Here is an 11,894-nt window from a genome sequence, read left to right on the forward strand (position 1 = left end):
ACCCTCACCTACTCCAGGGGTCACGTGAGGGTTAACCAGCGGTATCGGGACCACGATGGGGCACACGGGCGATGGCAATGAGGGAGGCATGAGTAGCATTTTACATTTTATGTAACTAACATATGCATATTCGCTTCGTGATGTACTCCTATGTATTAAGACACGTTTACTTTGTATGGTCAACTTAGCATTTCGTAAATGCATTTCATATTCAGACACGTTTAATGAAGAAGTGACCACAGCACTAAACTTTAACCATAACTTGACAACACATGTCTCCTGTTGCAGGTTTTAAACAAGATGTGACAACACTACCCAGCTTTTTCCATCAGTAAATAACAACACGGGTACCAATAAATGTGGAATCTCTGACCATGAGCAATAACACAACTTTCCCATTCTTCAAGATGGAATCCGATGCTCCTCCAACCAGCTACGCCCATGCCCTCACTCATTTCTTCACGAGCGAATCCAATGCTCCTGCCTCCCCCAACTATAAATAGCCGAACCTCCTTACGGTGAAGCATCGCTCATTTCTCATATCTCTCAAGTGCAATGTCTTCCTCAGCTCCATCGAGCCCACCAAAGAAACATTGGGGGACTACCATACCTAAAGGTCTCGAACCACCAATGTGCTTCTGTGGTGACCTTTGTAAGCTCCGCGAGTTGCAGGACATCTCATACACCTATGGGCTGCGCTTCTTCATGTGTGCCAACTACGAGTATGACAAGCCTCGCCATGCAACAACTGGTTATCGACCGGTACGGTAACAGATATCCGCCTCATCTCTTCCAATTTCGCACCCTCTTTTACTAACCGCTCATCTTGTTCCATTTTTTCAGTCCCCTCCACCGCTCTGTGATTTTATTCAGTGGCTCGACAATGAGCAAAATGACTCACAGAAGCAGTGGGTCAACATGAACATGAGGTGGAGAAGGGAAGCGTACGCACGTCGGAAGTACAGGCAACAGCAAGAGGAACTTCGCCTCAAGTGGGAGGAAGAAGAGCGCATGAGGAAGGCGGCGCACGACCGTACCGTGGCTCAGGCTCGAGAGGCTGAGAGGGAAAGGAAGCGGGAGATAGCCCGCCGTGCTAAGGCGGCAGGTCCCGATGCCCTCCAAAAGGGAAAGTATCCTAGATGCACACAGTAGAGACTACCTAATATAACCCGACATACTTTCCCTCCCTAAGGCATATTATGATTAGGATCGGTGCACTAATAAGTAGGTCTCGAACCGTACATGCCACCTTTGTTTCCTCATCATGTCGTCGCGGTTACAGTGTATTGTAATATTTTCACCCTATGTTCAATACTATGTTTGTCCTCGTTCGCACCCCATACCCACGTAAAATGCTGCGACTACTAATTACTGATTTTTTTTTCTCCGGCTATTACATAACCTACTCCAAATTTAAATTCTTAATTTTCTTACACCCCTTCCTTTTTATTTCTTTAATTACACAAAAAAATTACATTTTTAGAGGACAAAATGGAAAAAAATACATTTTTAGAGGAAAAAATGCCCCTAACCGCCCCCTCAGAGGGCTGCAGCCCCCTGAGAGGGCTGCAGGCACCTAGTTTTGCAAATACATCGGCCGGGAATCTATTTATTTAAATTTTAACTCAAAAAATATAAAAAAAAACTCAACGTTTCTGGTCCCAATTGGGCTTGTTGATGCGTTGAGGCCCAAGTCAGCTTGTGTGTGTATACGAGAGGGCAAGACAGAGAGGAGAGAGCAAGTTGTAGAGCAATGTCATTTTGTTCCCCTCTGTACTGCTAAACCTTGAACCCCTTAACTGTTCCTCATCTTCAATAGTTCTTCCTCCTCCAAACTACTTCCCAATTCTCCTCTATGCTACTCAGATTGTATCCTAATAACCTGGTATCAGAGACCTCATTCTCGCTGCTCTAGATTCCTGCCACCATTTCACTCACTGCTAGAAGTTGCTCGACACCATGGACCTACAGATGAAGCTCATCCTCGATTCACTTCACGATCGATTCGAGGCCGCTGAACAATGATTCAATGGTGTAGAGACTTTGTCGAGCGACAAGGTGTGGAAGATCGACAACCTCTCCACCACGATTGATACGTTGAAGCCCCAAACCGACACCGTCATGGAGAATATGTGGCTCGAGATCGGAGTGCTCCGCAAGCACATGGATCGGATGGTGCTTGATTCAGTGAATGCGTCGTAGGGCATCCTTCTTCACCTGGAGATGGATGTCGCGTGCCCACCTGCCAGGGAACCAACCACCATCCCTCATGGGCACCGCATGCGACAAGACCACCATGAGAGTGTGTTTGGATTGGTGTCCACCCTTTCGCATCTCCCAGTCAAAGGTACCACTAATCCACATCTAGTCCAGATCTTTCCTTACATTCCACAGTACAAGTTCATAGCTCGATCGTCTAGTTCGTTTCACCATTCCACCAAGTTGCTGAAGCTTAATTTTCTAGAATTTGATGGGGATAACCCAAAATTGTGCAAGAGCATATGCGAGAGCTATTTCGATATGTTTGGTACCGATCCCTCTATGTGGGTTAAAGTCACATCCATGCATATCATAGGAGTCACGGCACGCTGGCTTCAGTCGACCATCGTGTTTGTCAATGCACTTGGTCTAAATTTTCTAAACTCTTGCTCATGAGAAGTTCTGACTTTAGGAGAGGGTTTGGATTAAAAAAGAATTGAATTGTCACGTAATCCTTTTCTGAAGCACCATGATCAAGGCTCTTTTAACCAGATAGTGTCCAATGGATGTCACCCCTGGAGGCACCATATAGCTTCCAAGGTAACAACGGGCAATGGAACCTCTCCGGTCACAAAAACTGGATGGCGACCCTAGAGCTCCATAACAAGATCATATTACAGAGCTGGGATGACATATGGTACATCCTAACAGGAGCAAGGGACTTCGCAGGCCTTTGCAAAGGCTGCATTCACTTCCTCAAATGGCTCAATGGCCAAGGCGGAGTCCAATATTATGTATGGCAGTGGGACGTTGCGGCGAATGCCCCATCCATTGGCCAGGCCATCCCCGCAGCACATAAGTGGGCACCGGCACTTGGTTCATCCCAAGTCTGGAATTTGGCTGAGATGAACATGAGAGTTTAATTAGGCAACTATTTCATATCTGGCAAACCACTATGATTAAAGAATATATTTACAAGTCAGTTGAATTGGTTGATCAACTTGCCGTGTATGATTCCATTCCTAGCCCGTTATATTATACAACACAATTTATTGATGGCGTGCATGAGGATATCAAATTAGTCATATTAGTGTAGCAACCCCCGGTCTCGATACTGCCTGTGTTCTTTCCTCATTGCAGGAAGAGGTCGGTGATTCGGGACAGCGACGAGATGTCCACAAGTCAAAGTATACTTCAACAAGTTGCTAGTGTTCCATGGCACTAATCCAGTATATCATGTCCAGCAATCCAAGACAGTGCCACAAGAACTAACGTAAGATAGTAGGGGCATTGAAGCAGCTTGTCAGCAAACAATTGACGACAAGATGACGCCATTGCGTGCCTATCGCAGAGCACGAGGACTATGTTATAAGTGTGATGAGAAGTGGAGATGTGATCACAAGTGTAATCCTACTGCCTAACTTCATGCCATCCAAGAATTGTGGGAGCTCTATGCTTGCGAAGAGGTGGAATTGCAGCTCTCTGACCAGTTGGCACTTGTTCCTGACAATAGTTTGATGACAATATCTTGTGAAGTTATATCAGGGACTGAATCTCCAAAAACTCTGAAGTTGCAAGGTAGCATCCAAGGAATTAACATGTTGATGCTTTTGGACTCGAGCAGTTCCCATACATTTTTTAGTTCCAATATTGCTGCTCAGTTTCATAATCTCACTACTCTATCTCAACCCCTCAATGTCCAAGTTGCCAATAGAAACTCAAATCAGTCAGTTGGTTCATCCAAGGTATTGTGTTCCACACTCCATTCAAAATTCTTCCATTTCATTCCTATGATGCCAGTATCGATATCGACTAGCTTCAGATCTTCAGTCCCATGAAGATTCACTAAGGATACAAGTGGCTCTCTATTCCATATCAGGGTACTTGGGTTAATCTTCAAGGTTTATTGTCGGATACACTTGAATGCGCTTCTCTGCAAATGGTTCCATTTCAGACTTCTGAAGATCAACACTAGCAAGCACCTATTCCTAAATCTGTGCATGCCATCTTGGATCATTACAAGTATATCTTTGCAGAACCTCAGGGACTTCCGCCTCCTAGATCTTGTGACCATCAGTTCTGTTGTTATCGGGTGCCCCAGTGCAGATTAGGCCCTATCTTTACCCACCAATGCTGAAGTCTGAGATAGAACAACAAGTTTGGGAAATGCTACAGCAATGTCTGATACAACATAGCACAAATGAGTTCTCCTCTCTAGTGCTTCTTGTGAAGAAAAAAGATAGCAAATGGCATTTTGTGTTGATTACTGATAACTAAATGCATTGTCTGTCAAAACTAAGTATCCAATCCCAGTAATCGATGAATTACTCGATGAACTATCCGGCTCTTCTTGGTTTTCCAAATTGGATTTGCACGCCAGGTATCACCAAATTAGACTACGTGTGGGAGAGGAATTCAAGACAGGTTTCCAGGCTCACTCGGGCCAATAGGAATTTCGTGTTATGGCCTTTGGATTGTCAGGCGCCCCGACTACCTTCCAAAGCACAATGAATGCAACGCTGTCAGAGCTTCTCTGTATCTTGTGTTTTTTGATGATATACTCATTTATAGCAAATCGTTTGAAGTTCACTTGGTTCACCTAGATAAGGTATTGTATCTCTTACAAACTGACCAATGGAATGTCAAGCTCTCCAAGTGTGCCTTCGTGCAGCAGAAAATTACATATCTGGGACACGTCGTCAGTGCCACCGGCGTGCACAATGACGAATCCAAGATTGCAGCGATTCGTGATTGGCCTACACCTGCATCAGTGAAGGAACTATGTAGGTTCTTAGGCCTCGCTAGTTATTATCACAAGTTCATCCGCCAATTTGGGTCTATAAACAAATTGTTAACAGACCTATTGTGCAAGAACACACAACTCATCTGGACACCCCAAATAGAGACAACATTCCAAACTCCCAAACAAGCTTTGATTCAAGCCCCAATGCTTGCCCTCCCGCATTTGTCCAAGCAATTTCTGATTGAGACGGATGCTAGTGAATTGGGCATCGGCGTAGTACTCATGCAAGATAGCCATCCGCTCGCCTTCCCTAGGACCATGCAATAGAGGGCTCTCAACATACGAGAAGGAGTATCTAGCTATTCTTGTTGCAATTGATCAATGGTGTCCTTATCCACAATTGAGTAAATTCATCATCAACACTGAATAATGTAGCTTGGCGCACTTGAATGAGCAGTGGCTTCATGGGCCTTAGCAACAGAAGGTGTTCACAAAGCTATTGGGCCTTCACTATTGCATCATATATAAGAAGGGCATCACCAATCGAGCAGGGGATGCGTTATCTCATTGGCCATCTCCTACTATGAAATTGCTTCTATCTCTTATTGTCAACCGAGCTAGCTCTTGGATGTCATGGCTAGTTACAATCAGGACCCATTTGCGTAGCGATTGCTGGCAGAATTGGTTGCTTCTTCCTCTGAATCGTGTGGATATACACTGAATCAAGGAATTATATGATACAAACAGCGCATTTGGATTAACCACGATGAAGAATTGCAGTGATGCATTATACATGTTCTACACAACAGCGCGATAGGTGGGCATTCAGGCTTTCTCATCACTTATCGATGGATCAAGAAATTGTTCTCTTGACGCAGGATGAAATCACAAATCCATGACTTGGTGACCTCGTCCACTATCTATCAATAAGCGCCTGATCGTGCCAAGTACCTAAGGCTATTACAACCCCTGCCTGTCCCAACTTAGTCCTGGCAAATTATATCTCTTGATTTCATGGAGGGACTTCCATGTTCTGGCCGCTTCAACGCATTACTGGTGATCATGGACAAGATCTCAAAGTACGGCCGCTTCATTCCATTGGCTCATCCCTTCACAACGGCATACATAGCTAAGGTATTCATGAATTCCATTTACAAATTGCATGGCTTGCCTCTCTTGATTATCTCTAACAAGGATCGAATCTTCACGAGCTCATTCTAGCAAGAGTTGTTCAAGCTTACCAGTACCAAATTGCGAATGAGCTCCTCGTACCATCCACAAATAGATGGTCAGACCGAGAGACTCGACCAATGAGTGGAGGCATATCTCTGCTGCTTCATCAGTGCCTGCCCATCGTGGTGGAGCTAGTGGATCGCGCACGCTAAGTTCTAGTACAACACGAGCTTTCACTTACATTGAACAAATCACCCTTTGAGGTTCTCTATGGTACAACTCCACGCCACCTAAGCATTGATTCGCCGAATTCTTGCTCATTATTGGAGTTAGCCGAGTGGCTCAAAGAATATACATTGCTGAATCAGTTGCTTCATCAGCACCTGCTTCACACGTAGCAACGTATGAAGTCCCAGGCTGACAAGATGTGAACTGAGCACCAATTCAAGGTGGGCGATATGGTCTTTTAAAGCTCCAGCCCTATGTGTAATCCCCAGTGGACATCCATGCGCAACACAAGCTGGTGTTCAATTATTTCGGTCTATTTTGCATTCTGGAGAAGATTGGTCATGTGGCTTATCACTTGGAATTACCCCTATCAGCTCGATCCATCCAATATTCCATGTCACACAATTGAAAGTAGCTATAGGGACTAAGGCCCAGGTACTCCCTGATTTACCAGCAACTGACACTTGTTCTCATGTTCCTTAGCTTGTTTTGTAGCGTCACATTGCCACACAGGGATCATTGTTGATTGCCCAAGTGTTGTTGAAATGGTCTTCGTCGCCGGTGGAGTTGGCCACCTGGGAGGACGTCGAAGCACGGCGACAATGCTTTCCCATGGCTCCTGATTTGGGGCAAGCAGGCGCTCAAGGGGGAGGGGATGTTAACGCTGCTGACCAATGTAGCGAACATGACACTTTTAGCGTATGTATGTGATTTTAGTGATTAATGACAATATATATAGTCAATAGGACTAATATGTTTGTCAAGTATATACCTTAGTAGGTCTCATGGATGCAATATATGAAGAAACCATCGCAAGCCGGGACAAAGATTGATTGAATTGAGAAAGTCCCAGGAAAAATGTACACACTAAATGGTCCGATGTAGAGGCAATTGTACACGCTGGAGTATTTTTCTGGGTGTTTTGTACACGCTAAATGGTCTGGCGATATGAAGTTGTGCATGCCGAAGCATTCCAAAAGGAGTTAAGTGTTCCACACACCGGATGGTCTGGCGCATGAAGTTGTGTACACCTGATGCTTCACCGAAGCATTTTTTCCAGAATATGGTGCAACTGCTAGTTTGGTGTTGTTATACACACTAGATAGTCTAGAGCTCTGAAGATCTACACGTCGGACAATGAAAAGTGTACAAGAAGTGGCTCGTTTGACTCAAGTGTACAAACCAAATGGTCCGGCGATTGAGCTGGTGAACACACCAGAACATCCGATGTTCGCATTGGTTTTGAGTGCGGTTCCAACAGCTAGTTTTTGCTGCTATACACGCCAGATGGTTCGTTGTTTGTACTGTTGTTGACGTCGAATTATCTGGTGTTCACAGTCTTTTATGACCGTTGGAGTAACATCTAGTTTGCGGATTTGAGACTATAAATACCCCCCCCCCCTCACTTGGCCATTTGAGTGGGCTGGAGTCCAGGGAAGTTTATAGACACTTGAGAAGACATCCAAGTCACTAAAGTGCTAAAAATAATCATCCAAGACAATTAAGCACAAGATTTGGGAGTGATCAGTGCTATTAGGATTAGAGAGAGTTGTTGCTAGGTGTTGCTGCTTAGAGAGGGGATCCAAAAGTGATCCTACATTGTACCAAGTTGTACGCCTACATCTTGAAACCTTGGTGACTCGCCGGCACCGCGAGCCTTGGTGGCTCATACTTGTTGACCATCTGACTTGGTGTAGAGCGGTGGCAAGACTCTTGTACGGCGGTGTGGAGACCCTTACCTTCGTGGCTCAAGCTCTGAAATGAAGATAGTGGCAAGTGATCGGAAGAGAGATTTGTGGTGAGGTCTTGCCTTAGTGTCTTGGTGGCTCAACCTACTTGAGGCCTAGGTGGCTCGAGGACCGTGACCAAGTGCCATCCAAGAGCTATATCCTAAGTGGTTGCTCTAACATAGACTAGAAGTGACATTTATGCTATCGATATCATAGGATAAAAATTCCTTATGTCAAGTTTGCTTTCTCTACTTTCTTTACGTTTCCGTATTTATATGTTTGTAATCTACCTTTGCATGTTACCTTCCTAGAGTAGTTTGTTAGGATTAGCTAGAGGTTGCAAACCTTTTTAAATAGTAGAATAGACACATTATGAACTTATAGCACATTTAGATAGAAATTGATATAGGTCTATCTTGTGAAGTTTTTGAAGCCAATTAATTTTAGATGTCCTAAATTCACCCCACCGTCCTCTTAGAACGTCACATATCCCTTCAACCAGGACTGCACTAGCACAAGAAAGAAGAAGCTACTAGCGGATAAGCTCAGAAGGTCCAACATACAGCCCAAGCCCAATTCAAACGTTTTTTTGTCCTAGTTGGGCTTGTTGAGGCCCAAGTCAACTTGTGTGTATATGAGAGGGCAAGGCAAAGAGGAGAGGAAAAGTTGTAGAGCAATGTTATTTTATTCCCCTCTGAACTGCTAAACCTTGAACACCCCAACTGTTTCTCGTCTTCATCAGTTCCTCCTCCTTCAAACTATTTCCCAATTCTCCTCCGTGCTACTTGGATTGTATCCTAACATGGTCATGGTTGTTATATGTTTTTTTAATTTATTCTATTGTAAATATCATGATTTTGAAATCTTCAACTACACTTTCAGTATTTGGAAAGATGTCATTATAAATCTTTTGCAATTATAATCTCTTGAAATTGACCAATGACATTATGAATCTCTTGAAATTGGATCAACGCCTTTACAAATCATCTAAAATTAGATCTATGCCATTACAGTGATGGCATGGATCCAGTTTCATTAGATTTGTAATGGCAACTTTCTAAATACCGGAAGTGCAATGGTATATTTAAAACCGTGATATTTATAATGGTAAAAATCTAAATTCTAAATACGGAAATATAGTGGTGTATTTAAAAATGTGATATTTATAATGGCATAAATTAAAAAAAAAACCGTTAAAAAAATGCATGGGATTGTTTGCGAGTGAGGAGAAGCTAGGAATCCATGCATTGGCATGCATCAAGCTGCAGCATTGCTGGTTTCTGGAAGCCCCAAGTCCTGGTCACGGACATTGGGGTGACGGGCCGGAAGGCGGGTTGGGCTGCTGTGGGCCTGAGCCGGTGTAGCCCACTCGGCTGGAGCATCTGAGCAAGCCATTACCCAACAGGAAGGGGGATGAGCAGAAGATACGAGAGCAGACTACCTTGTTCCACCTCCAGCTTCTTCTTCCTCTAGCCTTCCTCTACATCGGCAACATTCCTCTGCAGGTGCTCCTGATTTCTCTCTATAATTCCATTGTCTGTCTAGAATACAATACGGGAAAGATAGAAAAGAAATAAAACGAACGGCAAGGTCATGGGCCAGCCCTCGTTCTGGTTGCACTCCTTCCTTGCGTCTGTAATCGAGCCCATGACCATTCGAGTGTTTGTAAGCAAGTGAATGGGCCATGGATCCTCTCATTATAAAAGTAGATAACGCTTCTTGGTCCATTTTTTATGCCTTAATTGTTTCCTTTTTCCTTGCCGGCGCATTAAGCGATTATTACACGCTACGCATGGGGGCGTCTCGATCTTCTGTTGTGACTAGATTTCCTTGTGTTTAAGAGCCGCGCGTGGTCGACGGACGGACGGCATGATCAGTCTGGACTGGAGGATCACTTGCTATAGCATGCATCATCATATATATATATATCGACGGAGATGCGGACGGCAAGGCACCACCACCACCAAACAGATGATGCATGCTTCGTTGGGTGACGCGGACAGTCCAACGGAAGGAAGGAACCGCGCGCCACATCACAATCACATGTGTCTGGAAGGATCGATCTGGTCGGGATCGGATGGACGTCGCCACTCGGCGACCATGCTCAGCTCGTTATTACTGAGAGACGATCTAGTTTCCTTGGCCTCTCTCTCTCTCTCTCTCTCTCTCTCTCTCTCTCTCTCTCTCTCTCTCTCTCTCTCTCGATCTCGATCTCGAGAAGCGTGGTGACCATGCATCTATCCAACCGAAGGTCGCCGGCCGGCTGAAAACCGCGCACGGCGAATCCCGTCGTGATTAATTCCGCACGGCCGGACGAGCAGGGGGCGCCAGGACTCCGCCGGTGGTTGAGCACAGCAGACAGCCGTACGTGCCCGTTCGGGGCGGGGCATGGTGCGCCCCAACGCCCGACACCCAGCCGGCGACGAGATACATAAAAACTGTAATGTTATATTTTCGGACAGGCATGTGACAACGACAATAGTACATCGATCGTGCGTGCATGGGCCCATCAGATTATTGACCTTCGGTTATTTTTCCTTTCCCAGCCCTCACTACCTTGTTTGACACCAGCTCTGGCTAAGCTATGGACAGCGCACACATGACACTCTGATCTAATCAGTGTCGATTGACGCATCAAACACACAATCTGGTGTCTGACACAGCTCAGAACAGGTACATACGGGACACAGCACCTGCTACTCACTCACTCTCGTAACATACACATGCGCAACTTGGGAAACATGCATCAGATCAGGTGGAAAGGAATATTCTGCCGCAGCAGGTCAAGTCTCATGAGATGAAATTAACCTGCACTGCACTGCACGTGTGGGATAACTCGCTTGCCTTGGTAGCTAATCCAGCCAAATGTCCAAGTAGGTACAGCACATTTACAAGCTGCCAATCCAACAACCGGCCGGCCCGGGGGAAACGGAAGCTGTAGTAGCTAGCTGTTTACTTGTACTAGTAACCCAGGTAGGGCTGAAATCGAATCGGATCGGATCGGATCATCACGGACCAATAGAGTAGGTTCAGATCGAATTTGGGTAGAAATTTTGGATAATTGTAGGTTCGAATTTGGCTAGAAATTTTGGACAATTGCTGGTTTCGACACCAGCTCCAGATAGTTTGTATGGGATGCATGCAGCTATGAACTTAGCAGGGCACTATTCGTCAGATCGGGATATACCAGATTATTTCTCAGATAATTTCGGATCTTAGCTCTCGGACATTTGGCTTTCATGGTCCAACAACCCAGCCAAAATACACATCACACCCTAAGGACAAATATATAGTTTGTTTGACCGGCAGGATCCATGTTCTTTTTGGCCCACCCTTCAATGACTTAATACGTGTTACTAATGCTAGCTTCAAGTTAATTTATATGATTGTTTATGTAATGTAATCGTGTCAAGTACCCGTATCACTATGGCACTAACTATGTGACATACGCTAGTTAGACTCCTCGTGAGATATCATATATTGCTACTTTACCCCAACCGAAAGCCCTGCCATGCGGTCCTCTCCTGCGTTGATTCATTCATTTTACCGTCCCTCTTGTGTTGATGGCTAGTGCCAGTACAGAACTCTGAGATTTAACAGGTGCAGTTACTAGTACTGTACTGTTTGTTTAGCACATCCTGGCCGGGTTAATTGCGACAAGAAAACCAACAATCTCTCCAATCCAAGGTAATTCTTTTCGGCAGAAGCAGCTAAGCAAGCAGGCCAGGCGGAGGCGGAGGCGGATGGCACTATGCCGCGGCTAGAGCTAGAGCACCAGCTGGTTACCAGGCCACCACCACCCGACGAACTACGCCGCGGCG

Source organism: Phragmites australis, chromosome 3 (genome assembly GCF_958298935.1).
Source record: "Phragmites australis chromosome 3, lpPhrAust1.1, whole genome shotgun sequence".
NCBI lineage: Eukaryota > Viridiplantae > Streptophyta > Magnoliopsida > Poales > Poaceae > Phragmites > Phragmites australis.